General features: G+C 50.9%; 1 long non-coding RNA gene across 1 annotated transcript; it reads left to right on the forward strand.

The window, feature by feature from the left end:
* The first annotated feature begins 237 nt into the window (after nt 1–237).
* LOC127060142 (uncharacterized) lies at nt 238–2,277 on the forward strand. The gene is made up of 3 exons (XR_007778791.1): nt 238–377; nt 1,118–1,187; nt 2,130–2,277. It is a non-coding gene; the product is annotated as an uncharacterized LOC127060142 (long non-coding RNA).
* The last annotated feature ends 13,873 nt before the right edge of the window (nt 2,278–16,150 follow it).

The raw sequence follows: 16,150 nt of genomic DNA on the forward strand, positions 1-16,150 counted from the left end.
CTTTTCTTTTTCCTGCTTTTCTGGCAGATTGGTGTCATCCAAGGTCACACATTTGGGCGCTGGAAGTGCAGCCAGAGCTCGGTGCTTTCAAATCATGTTGGAGTCAGAGCAGCTTCTTTAAGGGCTGGGTTTAAAAAAGAAAGATTAAAGTAGAGACTCCCCCCAAAAAATTCCTGCTCATTAATTTTCAGCATTAATTGTCTTCTCTCCCTGTGTTCAGGCTTGGAAGAAGTTCCCCAGTGGGACAGTGGAAGGTGCCCTGCCCATGGAAGGGGTGGGATGAGATGATCCTTCATCTCCCTTCCAACCCCTACCACTCCAGGACCCTGCAGGAATTCCTTCTTTTCCTCCCTGCCACTCCTGCATCCCCACATCAGGTACTGACCCCTCTATAGCTGATTTTTTTTTTTTTATTATTTTATCCGTGGAAAAAAATGGAGAAAAAGGAGGAATTTTGGACAAAACGTTACAAATCTCAGCAAGCAGGGGAGTTTTGTTGCCCTGAGCAGCTGCGGAGCTCAGGCTGGGGCAGGGAAGGGAGGGAGAATCCCGGCGATCCCAGAACAGCCCCGGGCGGGGGAGCGGCTCCGGCCACCCTGGAGATGGGTTCGGGACTGCAAAGCCCGGGAATTGCAGCCATTCTCACGTTTTTCTGGTTTCTTTTCATTATCCCGGGCAGGACTTCAGGAGGAATAATGTTTTCAGGCACGTGGTGCTGCAGTGATGGGATGAGCTGTTTTCTGTGTGCTCCCCCCCCAAAAAAGGGTGAAAATTAAAAATCTTTGGTAAATTAATCTAGAAAACACCTGGGATAAAACTCCTGAAGTGATGGCTGATCCCACGGGCTCTGAAGACAGCCAGTGTCACTCCTGCCTCTCCAAACTGGTGCTAATTCCTGGGGGAAAAAGGAAAAAAAATCAGGAAATTCCACTGTAAAACCCCACAAGTTTTATTTGTGTGGATCTCCAGCCATTCTGCAGGTTTGGAGATGGCCTGGAAAGATTTCAGGATTGGGGAATTGCTTTGGTTTTCTTGGGATTTTGTTTTGTTTTGTTTTGTTTCTTATTTTTTATTTCTTATTTCTTATTTTTTTATTTCTATCTCCCTCTCCAAAAAGGAAAGGAGGAGGTGTGTGAGGTGACAGCAATCACACAGCCCCAGAGGGAGGAGGACAGAGCTGGTGTGAGGTGAGGGAGGGATGGAACAAACGGAATTTATGGCAGCCTTTGGAAAAATGATAAATGGGAGCTGTAACTTTTATTGGGAAAGGGGAGCAGAGCACGGGTGAGGGAACAGAATAATCAAAAAAGCATAAATTAGAAATGGGGTTTGACAGGAGCACACAAAGCTTCTGGCTCGTGGATGAGGGGAGTTTCTCCTGGAGTAAGACCCAGGGAAATGCCCTGAGCATCTCCCCAGGACATCAGGCAGGAACAGGAATGCCCTGAGCATCTCCCCAGGACATCAGGCAGGAACAGGAATGCCCTGAGCATCTCTCCAGGACATCAGGCAGGAACAGGAATGCCCTGAGCATCTCTCCAGGACATCAGGCAGGAACAGGAATGCCCTGAGCATCTCTCCAGGACATGTTCCACCCCACTTCTCACCCCCCAGCCTGACCAAGCCTTGCCCTCAGAGCATTTTTCCCTAAACCTGCGGGATTTTTTAGCTTTGAATCCATCTGCAAATCCCTTTTGATGGCAGGAACGAGCCAGATTTCCCTGGGAACTGTCCTGTGGATTAGTTCAGCAAAGTGCCTGAGCCCTGAGCTCCCTGAGCTGGAGCAGCCTCGGGATCTCGGCGGGGCAGAGCCAGAGGAGCTGTGGAAGGCAGGGATGGAGCAGATGTTGAGTGCAGGGAGAACACCGGGAGCCCGAGAGGATAAATCTGAAAAATTAACACGTGGGAGGCCGCAAAAAGGAGCAATGTGTTTTGGTAATCACCGGGAAGTGCCGAGCCCTCCTCCCGCAGCTCCCAAACCTCGGGCACCGAGCAGATGTCACTCAGCCCCTGATTAACACGTTACCGAATTTCTGCCGGCGTTTAATAAAAGTTTTACGTAACATGCAGGTAATTGCTTCCAAATGGCAGGGGAACAATGTGGCCCTCTGTGCATGGCATTGTTTCAGATCAGGTGAAAACTCCTCTGGTTGCCTCCACATCAGGGGAAATCCCCCAGCCAAGACCCCGCAGCTGCTTTTGCAGTCGCTCCAGAGACAAAGGAACGCCCTGGGAAGAGCAGAGCCTTCAGCCCGGGAATATTTGTTCCCTGGATTTGTTCAGGTATCCACATGAAGGGAGTCTGCAAGAAAAACGGGGAGATGCTGCTCCAAGAGCGTGGAGCAGCAGGCAGAGGGGGAATGGATTGAAACTGCCAGAGGGCAGGGTCAGATGGGAGACTGGATTCAGGAATTCCTCCCTGGGAGGGTGGGCAGGCCCTGGCACAGATTCCCAGAGGAGCTGAGGCTGCTCCTGGATCCCTGGAGTGTCCAAGGCCAGGCTGGACAGAGCTTGGGATGTGGAAGGTGTCCCTGCCATGGCAGGGGTGGCACTGGGTGGGCTCTGAGGTCTGGTCCATTCTGAGTCTCCTGGAGATGTCAGGGTGCTCCAATGGCTCTTTGTGTCCAGCTCCAGTGCTTTCCATCCCAGCAGGACAAATCTCCTCCAGATCAAAGCCCCCCAGCCCAGAGCAGTGAGGGAAGGTCTGGACAGGAGCCAGCCTGGGGAAATGGAGCAAAGTCTGGATAAATCTCACAGAATGCTGATGCCTTGATATTTTGGTTTTGCCTTCTCTTCCTGCAAAAATCTGTTTAAGGTTTGTGGATATCACCTGTGCATGGGGTGGGATTGGGATCTGAGGAGCTGGGACACAGGAACAGCCTGGCAGGAGCTGTGTGAGCATCACCTGGCCATGGGATTGGGATCTGAGGATTTGGGACACAGGAACAGCCTGGCAGGAGGGCTTTGCCTCACTCCACATCTCTGTGCTGAAAAGCAGCACCTGCTGAGTTGAAACCCTGTGGCTCCTTCCCCCTTCTCCAAGGCAAACACAGGCAGTTCCTCTCCCACTCCCAAGGAATCCATCTCCCAGCATTTCCCTGGGTTTGTGTGTGCTTTCTTTCATCCAGGGCTGCGGAGCTTGGAAGCCTTTTCCACCTCACATTGAGCTTTGGATGCTGCCTCTTTTCCTCTCCTGCCTCCATAAAGAATAACAGTGGCCCTTGCTGTGTTTTCCCTGGATGATGGCTGCTGGGAGCCAAAGGGAAGCTTTGGAGGAGGAGGAGGAGGAGGAGGGCAGGAGGATCCTTTTCCCCAGCAGAGCTGCAGGCCAGGCTCTTTGGCCTCCTCAAGCCTTCATGGTGAGCAGCAAATTGTCCTATAAAAATTCTCCTCTTGAGTTTTATTTTGCTAAGGATCAAGGCCCAGCTCGGAAATTTGGGCTTTGAATGTCCTAGTTTTTAACTGGACGGCAAATCTAAGAGAAAAGGGCTGAAATCCAGTGGGTCCTGCCTCTCCCTGAAAACAGAAGGAAAATCAGGACCCCATGTCCAGACCAAGAGGGAAGAAAGGCTGGGGAGACAGCTGAGCATTCCCCCTGTTCTTTTTCCCTTCTTTCCTGTTCCAGCCTGTCTCTGTGGACAACATCCAGGGAAATGTGAGTTTGGGGCTCCTTGAGATGCCTCAAAAAATCCCCAGAGGTTGGAATGACACAAATCCTCCCATTTTAGTGATTTCCACCCTAATTATAAATAAGGTGCTAAGCAGAAATTTCTTTCAGAAAGGAATTTCTTCATCTTTCAACCTCTGGGCTCTGGTTCCCAATGCTCCAGCTTGGATTGTCTCCTAAAAGAAAGCTTCAAAGCCTCCTTTCCCTGTTGGATCCGTGGTGCTTTCCAATGACCTTGGGAATGCTGAGTAACTGGGACAGTGGAAGTGTCCTGACCATGGCAGGGTGATTTTTAAGGTCCCTTCCAACCCAAACCATGCCAGGATTCTATGCTGGAATCACTGGGCAATATTTTGCCATTGGACCTTGAGTTGGGAGTCCCAGGGGTTTTAAGGGATTTGAAATCTGTGCCTGAGATTTGTGGTTGGTGCCACTCTGTGAGCGGAGAGCTTTGAGCTGGAGCAATGCAGGGCAGCTTTCCTGGGATCTGAGACAGCTGGGAGGCAGTTCCCAACACCATCCCTCCCAGCTGGCCCTCCATGGCCAGGCTCACCCCATCCCCTCTGATTTCCTTAAACACATCAGCCTCCCTCAGTCCCGGGCTGCCAATCTGCCCCAAAGCGGGGCCAGAACTGCTCTGACTTTGGTTCTCTCAGTGGCAAAGCTGGAGCTGCAGATCCAGGGTGGAGGATTTGGGATGGGCAGGGCTGGGAACAGCATCCTCTTGGCCACAGGAGCATCTTCAGCTGCACAGAGCACGGAGACAAATGAACTGGAGGAAGCGTTTCCTCTGCCGAGGGCTCTCACCCGCCAGCTCCCTGCTCCAGCAGGGGTCACGAGTTGAAAAATGAAGAAGAAAGGAAAAGGGATAGAAAGATCCATCTTCCCTCATGAAATCCCCAGAGCAGGGGGCATTTGGAAGTCATTTTTCACTGGGTGAGAGCTGTTTCTGGCCCTTGAGCAGACATTATTTTCTCCTCAAACCTCATAGATTTGGGAAGTGTTTCCCCCCAACCTCAGGGGTGTCGGAAGAGCAGCGTTACCCTGGGTGCAGGGCTGAACTCCCACACTCTGGTTTGTGTTTTGGGCTAAGAGGGAGCCAAATCCCCACTGCAAATCGCTCTGTTCCTGGAAACTCCAAGATTTTAAAGGCATTGGGGTTCAGATGCAAACAGGAATGAGTGGCTGGGATTCGCTGGGAGGGCTCTGATAAAACCCATGCAAGGAGAGGCAGGAGAGGTTCAGCTTGGCTAAAGGAAATCTAAATAAAATTCCTTTCTGGAAGGAAGTCAAGAAAATTATTTTCTTTCTGTGTTTCTGTCTCTCTTCTTCTGGCTTATAAAAACACCTTGGCTGGGATATTCCACCAGCTCTGCCTTTTATGAAAAACCCCTGCTCAGGCTGTGCAGATTTCACGCTGTTCCATGAAAGTAAAATTTTACGACCAGAAGCTGAAATTAGGAAGGAACTTTTTTTGCTGTTGTTTGTTGTCGTTGTCATGGCTTGGATTTTGTTGGTAGCCAGGAGAGTTTGTTTATTTCTGCTTTTTCTACAGCTCAGCCAGGTCTGAGCTCTCCAGGGTTTTTGGGGATGCTGCTCCAAACAGGTGCTGATGGTGGGAAGCTGAGCAGGGGCTGGTGGTGCCTTCCCTGGAGCAGGAAGGGTTCTGTGGCTCTCTGAGGACAGATGTGTGGGAGAGCAGACATCCACTGCAGGGGACACAGGTGAGCAGCCTGGAGCAGTTTCATGGGGTGACAAAGTGGCTGTGACAAAGTGGGAGTGATTCCCTCCTCCCCTCTGGAAAGCCAGAGCCTGTGGATCACAGCTTGCTCTGAGCTCCCATCCAACACCAGCTGCTTCTTGGCTGCTGAGTGCCAGCAGGCTTTTTCTGCCATTTCTCACTTGAAATGCAGCACTTCTGGTTTTCCATTAATTCCTCCTCCTCTGCTAAAAAAATCCTATGGAAAGGAGGAAAAAGCCCATTCTAAGAGGTCACTGGTCCTTCTTTACTGGGTGAGTTCCAGTGCCCCTGAGGGGCTGTGACATCTGAAGGGGTTAAGGGAGAGTTGCTCAGGGTTAGATCAAAGTCAGAGCCATAAATTCCAGTGTTGGTTCTTCCTGCTCTCCATCTCCAGGATCCATCCCTGGGACAATTCAGAGCCCCCTGGTTGGTGGGAACAGCGAGCTGGGACCATCCACCCACACCAGCTGTGACTCCAGGCTCTTCTCCCTGCCCAGAGCAGCACCCCAAGGTGTTCCAGGCCATGGATATCTGCTCTCCCTGCTCCAGGGACACCCCAGCTGGGATGGGGGATGCAGGCCAAGCCCCGAGCCCTTCGCTTCCTCCCAGCCCAAATGTCTGTCCAGCCCCGGCAGATTTACGGGGCAGCCGAGAGTATTTGACCAGCTCTTTGTTAATAATGCAGCCAGAAAAAGGGGCAGCCTTTCTTTCCAGGGCCTTTCCAGGCCAGGATAATCCCAGCAGGGATTTGGCTGTCCCCAGCAGAGGGTTTCATGGAGGGCAGTGCTTTACAGCCCCTGTGCTGGAGTGGGGCTGTTCCCCAGCATCAAACGGAGGCTCTGGGATGGGCTCTCCATAAATCTCTCCCCTCTAATCCTTCCCTTCCCAACCTCTGCAAACTGGGGGAAGCTGGAAGGGCAGACTGGACAGAGGTTTAACCCTTTGTGCTTTGGGGGATCTCCCTGGGAGCAGAAGAGCCCATGGTTGGAAGGAGAGGCAGGTTTGGGTTGTGCTCAGCAATTAAATCCTGGGGCAGATGAAGGAGCTCCTCTGGATGTTTGCTAATTCCAGCCCTGGATATCAGGAATAAATCTGGCTGCATCACAGTCACTTCAAGCTGCTTGAGCCACAAATGCAGAACTCTGAGGGTGATTTTGGTGTTTGCACCAACACCGTTGTCAAGGCTGGGTTTTGTTAGGCTGGACTGACCTGTGGTGCCAGCAGTTCCTTGATCATGCAGGGATTTTTATGCTCCCAGTGCCACTGGAGGTCAGGAACAGGTACCAGGCCCAGCAGTGATCACCTGAGGGTCACAGCTCGAGCAGACCTTGTGGGTCAGGGGATTCCCACCCTGCTGGCCCTGTTCCCATCAATATTCCCAGTCTGGGACATCTCCCTGGCCAGGAGAGCACCAGGAGCAAGCCCAGGGGCAGCGAATTCATCTCCTCCTTCCCCCATCTTTGAGGCACCGAGAGCTGAACTTTGTGTCCGTGTGGCCATAAAAGAGCAGGGTTTTTTCAAGGCAGCTTTCCAGCAGCGATGAAAGGTCCTGCAGCGGGCAGAGGCTGCTCTGGGAATGGAACAAATTGTGGGTTTATGGCTCCCGTGTGTGTGGGGGGCTGTAAATCTCCCAACTTTTAACGCATCTGTTCTTTCCCGAGCAGGCTACCAACGGCTTGAGGAGGAGAGGGAGAAATATCCGACATTTCCTGACGTGGGCTGCCCTCGGGAGCTCCTCAGGAAGGTTTTTAAAGGAATATTTATGGATGATCCTGGTGAATCAGGCCCTAAAAGGTACCGAGAAAGGGCTGGTGTTCATTAACATTTGGGAGCTGTGCATTGAGGATTTCCCTGTGGAGGGGCAAAAGAAATGGAGTGAAAGTGAAGGAGCTCTCGAGTTAATCCCATTCTTTTTTCAGGTTATTGTTGTTGCTAAAAATCAGAACCTTACTTTTGATGAAGGAAAAAAAAAAGTTACTGAAAGTCCTTTTCTGATACGATTTTCCTCAGAAGTTTCTTTCCAGAACTCCATACTGAGAAAAATAACAGAACTCTGAGATTTGGGAAATCCCTCAGAGGTTACTCAGTATTAATTACTCTGGGTTTAGTAACAGGAAAATTAGCACAGGATGGGTTGGTGGAAGAGCAAAGACTTCGTGGGAGAAGCAGCTGGGCCACTGCTCTCAGTCAGGGGTGATGTGCAAAATTCCAGGAACAACCAGGAAGTAAAAAGAAATTCTTCCTTCTCCTCACAAGCTTTGGAGCTGTGGTGCTTCAGGTGTCCTTACATGAGGACAATGGCAGCCAGAAGGACCTTGTGAACATTTTCATCCATGAAAAAATGCTCAGATTTGGCTCTGTTCAGCTCTGGGTGCTCTTGGAATGAGGCAGGAGGTGAAGAGCTCAGCCCAGGCAGAGCAAACCTGTCCCCAAGCCCTGAGATCAGGGCCTTGGAGAGGCACTGGGCAAGAACAGGAGGATTTTCTGCCCTGAGATCAGGGTCCCAGAGAGGCATTGGGCAAGAACAGGAGGATTTTCTGCCCGATGAGCTGACTGCAGCTGCTCTGCTCCATCCTCGGGGGAGGGAGACAAGGAGGGGTGCAGAGGCAGGCTGAGTCCAGCAGCAGGACAAGGACAGGCTGATCCCAGCTGATCCTTGCGAAACAGCCTCGGGAGCGTGCTGGGAGCCGTTCCCAGCCCCGAGCGTGCCCGGCCCTCGCTCGCTCACTTCTAACCCAATACTGCCTTCTTACAGGCATGGAAAAGGAGGCTTCTTGCTTCTCAGTGACCTCATGAATGCGAGACTCTGCCAATTCTCCATCCATCTTGGCATTTAAAACATCAACACCTCCCTCCCAAATGGAAAGGGAGTCAAAGGTCCTGTGCTTCCCTGTGCCCTTTGCTCTCCCTCTGTCCTCAGCTGGGGATTGGCCTTTAGGGAAGCCCCCTCTGCTCCACTAAACTGGATTTGCAACTGTGGCCTTGTGATCCTGCACCCTGAGCTGCAGTGGGACTGGGAGCAGCTCTGAGGGAGGCCCTGGGGATCCCTGGATTTGTCACTCCAGCTCAGGAGCTGCTGTGGGACAGCTGGATTTGGTCCGTGGCTGTGCATTCCCGGCCCCTCAGAGCGGGTTCTCCAACTCTTTGCTCTCACGTGTTTCCAACATCTCTGCTCAAAAGAAAGCTCCATCTCTCCCTCCTGTCTCCTTTTTGCTGAGACTCTGCTTGGAACTTGCACAAACCCTCCTCAAAAATAACCCTGGCGCCTCTCCCAGCCGTGGGCGTCAGGACTGCAGCGCGGGGAAGGGGACGGCTGAGATCTCGCTCCTTTCTGTGGCACATTTTGGTCACCTCTGGCACCTCACTGCTACCAAATTTACAAGGTTCCTCCTCTTTCCAGCTTTTGCCTCCTCTCCTGGGTTCACCTCTGTCCCTCAGAGGTCTCTGGAAGGGAACGTGGCACCCACAAAGCCGTAAAAGCGGCCAATAAATCCAGGGAGTTGTCCTCCCTTTGCTGCTTCCTTTGGGATGACATGAAGGTGCAGCAGAGAGGATGAGGCTGGGATCCTGATCTGTTTGTTTCTTGCCATGTGGGTAATTTTTCTTCTGGCCTGAGAAGAGTTTTGAGAATTTTTTTTACAAAGGAAAACAGAGGGATAACAGCCACGGGTGCTCGTGGGCTCTCCCTGGGGTCCTCGCTCTGGGAAGCAGCCCTTAGGTTAGGGGTGGATAATCAAACTGGGGGCAAAACCAAGGGCCTGGTGCCCAGCTGGTACAAATTGGCCAAATCCTTAAGATTTTAATGAGTTTCACTCCCACAGTCACCTGGGTAACTCCCTCACATGCTCCTGGAGAGAGGCATTATAAGGAGAGGGGAAGTTGTTCCTCTTGGAAAGCTCTTCACCTTCCCTGTGCAGAAGGGAAGCTGAGTCCTGGCTGATCCAGGCAGGTTGGAGGAACTTTGAGACAAGGATTTGGCTTGGCTCTGTGCTGGTGTGGAATATCTTCCTGTTTAAGCACATAAATCCCAGGAAAATGTCCCAAAATGGTGGGAATGAGCCTTGAGAGCAGCCTGTGCTGTGGGGAAGCAGCAGCAGGAGAGGTTCAGGAGGGCTGGAAAGGCAGCCCTGCCTGGGCTCTGAGGACAGTCCCCTGTCCTGGGGGTCTGCATGAGCCCAGGTCCCACCTGCAGTGCCCGAGGGGTGACCAGAGCCTCCTGGACTGGGGACAGCCCTGCCAGGGACATCCTTTGAGGTGAGTGCTCAGTGGGACCCCCATGGCCAGTGATGACTGGCGTTAATCCAGCTGCAATCCTGCCTTTCTCCCTCCCCTGGGCAAGGCTGCTGATTCCCTGGGCTGTGCTGGGAAGCAGGAACCCTTCCCAGCCCTGGCCATTCTCTGGATTAATTTAAGATGCTGTGAAGTGTGAGGTTTGGGGGTGGGAGATGCTGTCTAAAACTTGTTTGGAGGCCTGGCTGGATAAATCCCTGTGGAATTTCATTTAACTGAGCTGACACCAGTATGAATCACGGCAGCATTCCCAGCTCTTGGACACTTCCTACCAACTGCCTGCAGGGCTCTTGCTTTTTCAAGGGGAGACTAAAAGCATCTCAAAACTATTAAAGTCCTAAAATAATAGTGGGGTTTTTTTTAAATTTCACTGAGGAAAAAACAACATCTGCTATAAAAATCTGCTGGCCAGGGGCAGCGGGAGCAGATCCCACTTCTCAGGGTTTGGCTGGTGGAAGCTGGAAGTGCCTCAGCCCCGTGATCCCAGCACATCCCAAAGCTGTGCCTCATCTGTCTGCAGGATTAGGTGGATACAGAGAGGCTGGAGAAGTCAGGATAAAAGAAAGGACAGAGGGAATTTGATGGAAAGAGGAAGGAAATGAAAGAAAGGCTTCCAGGAAAGGGAAGGAGACAACGCTGTATTTATAAATACTGGGTTGAAGTGAAGGCTCTGGGACACAGTCAGGCTGCTGCACAATGAAATCCATGAGGTAGCTGTCTGTTCCTGGGATTTAACTGAAGAGTGACATCTCTTCAGAGGCAGGAAAGTGGTCAGGAGTAAGCATGAAACATGTAAGATGGCAGAATTCAAAAGGATAAACATTATTTGATACCTTATTTATAGGGCACCACAGGGGAAAGGTAAAGGTTTCAGAAAAGAAAGAAGCACTTTAATTTTATCTGGAGATTTTCCAACAATAAAATCTAATCCATCATTCTCCGTGTGTGACTGCTCTTAATGAAAATTTAGAGGCTGTGAGTGAAATTTAGAATTCTCAGGGGATGCTATTAGGAAGATGTCTAGCAGCTATGCAAAACCTGTTAGATCAGAGCCCTGCCAGAGGCTGGCCAGGGCTGCCGTGTGAAAAGGACACCTCGGATTTCGGGGAGCCGAGGCCCCGCCAGCCCCTCCCAGGGGGATCCCTCAGATGGACCCTCAAGCCAGGGCTGCCCCCGGGAGCAGGGACACCAAGCTGCAGCCCCAGCAGCTGTGTTGATCCCAAAAGAGAGGGATTTGGGCCATTTGTGTTTGGTTTTCACCCAAAGCACCTCATGGTGCTGAGAGTTGTGGATTTCTCTCATGCGCTCCCCAGGTTTTTAACTGATCCCAGTTAAGAGCTCTCAAAAGAAGAAGAGAGAAAATCTATTTAATCAGGGAGTGGTTTGGGGTGGAAGGGAATTTTAAAGCTCATTCAGTTCCAATCCCAACACCCTCCACTATCCCAGGGTACTCCAAGCCCTGTCCAACCTGGCCTTGGGCCTCCAGGGATCCAGGGGCAGCCACAGCTTCTCCGGGCACCCTGTGCCAGGGCCTGCCCACCCTGCCAGGGAGGAATTCCTTCCCAATGTCCCACCTAAAACTGCCCATGGTTGCTCCAAGGCACATCCAACCTGGCTTTGGACTCCTCAGCCCATCTTGGAGCTGCACAGGGCCACGAAGTGCCTCTCATCCCTGCTCATTTCCAATCCTCTGCACTTTATTTTTAATTAAAGCAGATCACCAGACTGTTTCCAATAGTTTTTAATGGTCAAAAAGGGGCTTTGATTATGAAGACAATAAGGTTCAATTACTGAAGGGCCTGCATGTACATCATGAATCAGTTTAATACCAAAGTCACTGCCAATTATTCAATTGATTCAAAATGAGGCTCCATCAGAAAATGTTAAATCACAGGATAAATCTGTCCTGGGCAAGGCTTTAGTGATCAAAATTCTCTCAAAGCAGAAAAGGCTTTTCTAAAAGCAAGGGGGAAAAAAGGTTACAGCTTAAGCTAGACATTAAATATAATGCCAGATGTTAAACACTTGACTGAAATCATTGGCAACTATCAAATGCAAGATACTACTGGGTGCAGAGCTCTGCCACCAAGTTTGCAATCTGGGCAATGGGCTTAAATATTCCTGTCATTTTCTGCCTATGGATAAGAGGCAATTTGGGTTATAGGATAATAACCTCCTAATTCTCAGCAGATGAGCATCAGCCTCCTGCAACATCAAAAACCAGCCCAAGCTGAATGTGGAACCTTCGATGAGAGATGGTTTTAAACTCTGTAATTCTGCTGGATCTGTGGAGTTAAGCACAAGGTGCTGCTTGGACCCCTGTGCCTGCAGACAGCAGAGGGCACCTCAAGAATTCCTAAAATGCAGAACAAAACACCCCAAAAAGGGTTCACAGATTTTTATGTCAATCTTTTCTACCCTTAAATTTGCTTTATTTCAAATTTTCCATGAATTTCTGTGCTGGAGAACTCCAGTAGCCCAGGATCACCCGGAGCAGGTACTGCTGGCCATGTGGGGGTCTCAATTCCTTGGGTGGCTCTGCCTTTCCAACCCTCTCCTTCCCATCCCATCCCCATTGTCCAGCAGGATCTGGGGGCCTGCACTGGCACTGGTTCATTGTGCAGCACGTGGGGTGTGGGATCCTTTAGAACTCCAGCCAGGTGTCCTGCACCACCCCGTCCTGTGGCACCAGCCACTGCTGCCATCCATGGGGGAAAATGAGATCTGGCAGCTCAGCTGGGGCCAGGACTGGGGAGTGCCCTGTGCCCAGGAGGATCAGGGATCTTTTCCCAGCAGGACACTGAGCACCTCCTCCCCTTCAGGATGAGATCTGCTCTCTCTCCATGCTCAGCTTGGGGTATGCCAGAAATAACTTCTGTAGGAGCAGGGCAAGAGAGAAACAGTTTAGGTGGGAAATTGGGAAGGAATTCCTCCCTGGGAGGGTGGGAGGCCCTGGCACAGATTCCCAGAGAAGCTGTGGCTGTCCCTGGATCCCTGGAAGTGTCTAAGGCTTGGAGCACCCTGGGACAGCGGAAGCTGTTGGGGGTGCCATGGGATGGTTTTTAAAGCTCTTTCCAGCCCAAACCCTTCAGTGATTCCGAATTTCTATCAATGGAGCTCTGCACAGGCACAAGCACAGCCCCAGCCTGTCCCACTCATTGCCCCCTATAATAAATTGTCCCCACGCCTGGGCTGAGGCTGAAGTAACAAAACTCAGCTGCTCAGACGAGCCAAACCCCACGTTTGCTTTAATTTTGAATCTTTTTCTCCCTCTTTTTCTCCCTCCTTCCTTGCTACAGAGCTGAGAGCCTGGACAGCATGGCTGGGTTTGTTCCTGCCCCAGCAGCAGCAGGAACATCCCAGCTCCAAGGCTGGAGGATGGACGAGGAAAGGGTCAGGACACATCCCCCGACTGCGAGCTGAAGAAAAATGTTGGCAGAGCAAAGCTTGCCACAGGAAGAAAAGGTTGTCCTGGCTGTTCATATTCCTCCACATGGGGTGAGTAAAACTGTCGGTCAGACTGAAGTGTCTGATGCACAGAGGGGAATAAAAACTCATTAAAGGGCCAAAAGGAAACCCTATTAAAATATCAAATATAAACCGGAGGAGACTTGATCACCCAAGTGCTGGAGGAGTGTCAGGGCTTGAATGAATCCGACTTTTTTCCCCCTGAAAGCAGAGGAAATGCGTTTTGTGGAAAGCCAGGTGGGATGAGGGGCAGGTAGGGTGTCAAAGAGCACTGATAATATTTCAGGGCCTCGCTCGGAGCCGGGAATACGAAGGGGATTTATCCGGTTTTCGGCGGGGAGGAGAGTGCTGGCAGATTTTTGAAGGAATTCCAAGGAGGTTCAGACTCATCTGGTTCTTAAATCGAGAGCTCTTGGCCGCCGCTGTGCCGAGGCAGGAGCATCTCCACTGCTCACTGCCGGGACACTGCCTGGCTCGGGAAGCGGCACCGCTGGCTCCGCGGGATTCTCCTGCCCTGGCCCGGCTCTTGTCCTGCTGAAAAGCCCAAAAAAAGAGAGCATTTTGTGTGTTCTGAACTAGCCAGAGAACCATCCTTCTCCCAGCATCTCACTTCTGCTTTATGTGGTCTTGAGAGAGGAAAGAAGTTACAGGGGAAGAGAGCATAAGGATACATTTTACTTTCAAGCACTGAACTCTGTGTTAGTCCTGTCAGTGCTGGAAGGGAGGGAGCCTGGTCTCCAATGGATTTGTGCCTCAGGGCTGATGGACTTTTAAACCAAACTGAACTGTGGCTCTGTCAGGTTTTCACCCATTCCTACACACCAGGAAAACCACGCTGGGGGGAAAAAAAACAGGATTTATCCCTCACCCACAGCAGCCCCTTCCTGGTCAGCCACCCAGAATCCTCTTTTTGGGGGTTTTCTCCTGTGTGGACCTCTGGTATTTCATAGGTGTGAAAGCTTTTCCATGGTTTGGGAATGTTTGTCCCATTTCTTCCTGGATTTGGAGTTTTTTGGTTGTGATTAAACTCAGAGAAGGCATGAATGAAAGGTTTCTCTCCCTTACACATCTGGTAAATGTGTTACCTTTGGGATTTGCAGCTGTTGTCCAGTTGGTTGGCGCTAGAATTCAGGAATGACATTGGGATGAGGTTGTGAGGGGAACATTATTGAGCCATCACCCCAGGAATTTCATTCCCTCACAAAATCAGGGTCCAGGTAACAGCTTGTTTCTAATTGAGGTGGAGCAGACCCCCACTGCAGGCCCTGAGCTTCACCCATGTTCCCTGCTCTGCTCCCATTTCCCTTCCACACAGTGAGGCATGTTCTTATCCCAAGCCTTCCTCCTGAATCCAGGGGTTTTTTTGACACCTGGGCTGGTTTCCTCCCATCTGAGCAACCCCAGGGCACAAACAGGGCCCATCATTCCCTCACAGACACATTAGAATCACCTAAATCCTGTTTCCTCCTGATACCTGAGCTGGTCCCACAGCAAAGCGCTGAGGGCTCCCCAAAGGTGGAAAGGGGGTTGTGCCCTCACAACCCCACAGAGAAAGCTTGAAAACCCCACAACTCTTTCTCAAAAGCTCAGTTCTAAGAATCTCTTTTCCATTTCCAGCTCTGAACATCATTTCTGGGGCCAAACACACCCAAGAGGCGTGACAGGAGTCAGCTGGGGTGGGCTCAGCTGCTGGATTAGCACCTGCCCAGGTGGGACTGGAGGTTTCGATCCTCAGAGCCTTTTCCAGTCCACTGATCTATCCCAAACCTTTCACCAGGTACAAAGTGTGCAGCAGAATGAAGTAGCGGTGAATGTAAATGGGACGTGGAAAGGTTTTTGAACAGATGTTTTAATGGTCTCTTTGCTGCTGTGGTCAGAGAGAAATTCCCGTTGCCTTCAGGAGCTGGAGGGTAGAATCCCACTCCTCTGGCGCTCAGCTGCTCATTCCCAGGGAGCTGCAGTCTCCAGGTGATGTCCCAACAGCTGCAGAGTCTCCTGGAAGCAGGGATGTGGGAATCACCTGTCAAATATATGAATCTGTTTGCATTTCTAGCTGTGGTTTGAGATGTTTCTGGCACAGATTCCAGAGAAGCTGTGGCTGCTCCTGGATCCCTGGCAGTGTCCAAGGCCAGGCTGGACAGGGCTTGGAGCACCCTGGGACAGTGGAAGGTGTTGGGGTTGGAACTGGATGAGCTTTAAGGTCCCTTCCAGAATCCTCTGATTCCATGATGTCAGTCCCAGACATCGAGCTTGGCTGGATCTGGGCACAAAACCCACCAGGGCAGAGCAGACCGAGCTCAGGCGATGTGAAATTCAATATTTTACACCCACACCACTAAAAATAATCCACCGCCAACTCTTCATCTGGAAAGAGGAACCACCGATGTCACTGTGTCTTGGACAAGGCACAGCACTCAAGTCCTGACCATATTTAGCCATAAGATCATCTCCCAGGACTTCACAAAATCATGGAATCACAGGATGGTTTGGGTTGGAAGGGACCTTAAATCTCATCAAGTCCCACCCCCCTGCCACGGGCAGAGAATCAGGAATTTCTGCATGAGAGCAGAGTTTTAGAGAAAAGCCTTCTGGCCAAGGGCCAGTTCTGCTGTTTTATTTTTCCCTGCTATCTCCATACTTCATTTCATCCCCCAAACTGCTGTGGTGAGTTACTCAAGGTTGCAAAAACCACGTCGTGCTAAGGAGGCAGCAAAAGGGAGGAAATTATGCCACTAGAAAATGCCCCACACAGCTGAAACCAGGCCACCTCTTTAGGTGTCGGGTTTAGATTTTGTCATTGTAAGCAGAGAAACTTGAAACATTTTGCCCAAATGTGTTGAAAGCCATGAAGACATTAAAGATTATTCATGGAATAAATATTCATTTGCAGGAAGAGGGATTTTTTTTTTTTTTAAATCATGAATATTTCAGGCAGGGTGTGCAGTTGCTTGAAGGAAAAGGTGATCATATTCTGAGCGCTGTTT

This window comes from Serinus canaria, chromosome 14 (assembly GCF_022539315.1).
Source record: "Serinus canaria isolate serCan28SL12 chromosome 14, serCan2020, whole genome shotgun sequence".
In the NCBI taxonomy this organism is placed as follows: Eukaryota; Metazoa; Chordata; class Aves; order Passeriformes; family Fringillidae; genus Serinus; species Serinus canaria.